The following is a 2896-nucleotide window of genomic DNA, read 5'->3' as shown; positions in this document are numbered from 1 at the left end:
GTGTGTGTGTGCATGTGTGTGTGTGTGTGTGTCTCTCTCTCTCTCTCTCTCTCAAAAACAAATAAAACTTTTTTTTTAATTAAAAAGAAGGGTGCCTGGGTGGTTCAGTCGGTTAAGCATCCGACTTCGGTTCCGGTCATGATCTCACAGCTCGTGAGTTCGAGTCCCGCGTCGGGCTCTGTGCTGACAGCTCGGAGCCTGGAGCCTGCTTCGGATTCTGTGTCTCCCTCTCTCTCTGCCCCTCCCCTGCTCACGCTCTGTCTCTCAAAAATGAGTAAATGTTAAAAAAAAATTTTTTTTAAACATTTATTTATTTTTGAGACAGAGAGAGACAAAGCATGAACGGGGGAGGGGCAGAGAGAGAGGGAGACACAGAATCTGAAACAGGCTCCAGGCTCCGAGCTCTCAGCACAGAGCCCGACGCGGGGCTCGAACTCACGGACAGCGAGATCATGACCTGAGCCGAAGTCGGACGCTTAACCGACTGAGCCCCCCAGGCACTGCCAAAATTTTTTTAATTAAAGAACTCAGCACCCCAAATCCTTTATCCTTGCTTTATATAAAGTCTTCAAAATGAGATGGCAAGTAATATACCTTAGATAATTTTTCTGATAACTCAGAAGCAGTGTGGCTTGTTGGCTTTCTGCAGATCGGCCACCATAGTGATAAAAGTTATCGGTGTTCCAAGACTTGCGAAAACCCAAAGTTAGGAGGAATCGTTTGCTTCAGGGAAGAGGCCCCTCCTGTGTCATCTCTACCAGAGAGCCAGGAACCCTGTTTGGTGCTGGCCCTCCTACAGATAGGACCCTGGCGAGCGGGAAGGTGAGCCATCGATGTCACTGAGCCCCAGAGCTTAGCATGCAAGGTGCCCGTCCAGGGGACCAAGGACCCAGTGTGGGGGCCTGATGGCTTTGGGGCCTGCTGTCCGTTTGGTAGAATTTGTGGTGAGCTGTCTCATCGAGGGGTCATAGGGGAGGGACATACAGCCCCTGCCTCCTGTCGTCACTGGAGGCCACCGACATTCCCCAAAAGAACTTCATCCAGTTGCTGACCAGTCACACTGGCTTGGGTCAAGACGGTAAATTTGGACCGAGTTTTATGAGACTGCAAATGGGTGAATATTATCATAAACTTGCTACCATGGACGTCTGAACTAAAAAACGTAAGTGGGAACCTTCCTCAGTCTATCAGAAAAGCATAAGGTGTTAAGGGAATGAAGCAGGTGAGTGGTAAATAAACTCTGGTCCATCCAGACACCGGGGTGTCAGCTCTAAAACAAATGAGCTGTAGGGGCGCCTGGGTGGCTCAGTCAGTTACGCATCCGACTTCGGCTCAGGTCACGATCTCATGGTTCGTGGGATCGAGGCCCACAGGGCGGGCCCTGCTCTGACAGTGTGGAGCCTGCTTGAGATTCTCTCTCCCTCTCTGTCCCTTCCCCGACTTGCACTTTTAACAAACAAACAAATACAAGAAATGAGCTGTCAAGCCAGGAGAAGACCTGGAGGAAGTTTGAATGCATATTATTAGGTGAGGGAAGCCAATCTGAAAGGCTCCTTACTATATGATTCCAACTGTACGACATTCTGGAAAAGGCAAACTATGGAGACGGTAACAAGATGAGCGGCTGCCAGGGAGGGGGGTGAGTGGGTGCAGCACGCAGGATTTTTCAGGCCGTGGAAATCTGTGCGATACCATAACGATAGAGACCTATCGTTGGGCATCTGCCCAAACCCATAGACCGCGGAGCACCAGGAGTGAGCTCCAGGGTACGTCGTGGGGCTCATCAGCTGTCTCAGCCGTCCCCCTCTGGCTGGACATTGACAGTGGGGAGAGTGGGGTGTGTGTGTGTGTGTGTGTGTGTGTGTGTGTGTGTGCAGGCGTGTGTGTGTGCAGGCGTGTATGGAATCACGTCCTCATGATGCCTGCCACGCGGGTGTGAGTAAACCAGCCCCCGCTGGTGAACAGGCTCTGGTGTTTGTCCCTCATCTCAAAAGATGTGCAGCCCCTCAAATTGTTTTGGTCTGACGCGCTGCCCCACGAGGGCCCTACGGTTCCGACGAAGAGAACTGGGCACAGAAACACGAACTCAGCCTTTGTCGAGGTGATAGCGCGTGACCATACATTTCATCTCAGGGGGACAACCAGAACGCATGTTCTGTTTCCGGGGATAAATGCACATTGGAACAGCCAGACGCAAGCAGGGTTTTCTGAATATTCTTTAGAGCGGACTCAGGGTCAGCAGAGTCGGATGTGGTTGTCCGGCCCCATCTGGTCCCCTCAATGCTGGCCCTCTGGCCGTCCCAGCAAGGACTACGAGAGTAGCCAGTTAGATCTGACCCCACCCTGAGATCTTGGGGCTCTGTTCCTGTCCCTGCCGCAACACGGTATGGGGGTCATCCTCTGGGTCACTCTCGGCTTGCCTTCAGCCCCAGAAGCTGTCCCTCCGTGTTGACTACCACCACTGGGCCCCCGAGTGGCCAGAGAAAAGATGAAAAGTGAGCCAATCCTATAATTAGCAAAGCATTAAGGGGAGGGACTTCTCTGTCTCATTTTTGCCCGACAGCCTCCAGCATCTTGTCCTAGCACCTCATCAAGAGACCATGCTGTGTGCCCAAACTGGATCATTCCCTCTTCAATAACTAGATTCCTAATGTTCAGACAGAGGGCTTCTTCTCATTAGAGAAAACACTTTTCTTGTTCCCATGCTGATTCGGACTCCTTGGGTTGCCTTTATCCTTCTCCATACCCTGCGGTTATGTCTTTTTAAAATAGCCATGGGAAGCTTGGCTTTCAATCAGATCGTTAACTGTCTTTGGGGGGGCCCATCCAAATGGTTTAATTAATAACTACAAGCTTGTTGCAAGTATCATTAATTAACGCGTTGGATAAAATAAAC

The sequence above is a fragment of the Panthera uncia genome, assembly GCF_023721935.1.
Source record: "Panthera uncia isolate 11264 chromosome A1 unlocalized genomic scaffold, Puncia_PCG_1.0 HiC_scaffold_17, whole genome shotgun sequence".
Classification (NCBI taxonomy): Eukaryota; Metazoa; Chordata; class Mammalia; order Carnivora; family Felidae; genus Panthera; species Panthera uncia.
This window is presented reverse-complemented; position numbering follows the sequence as displayed.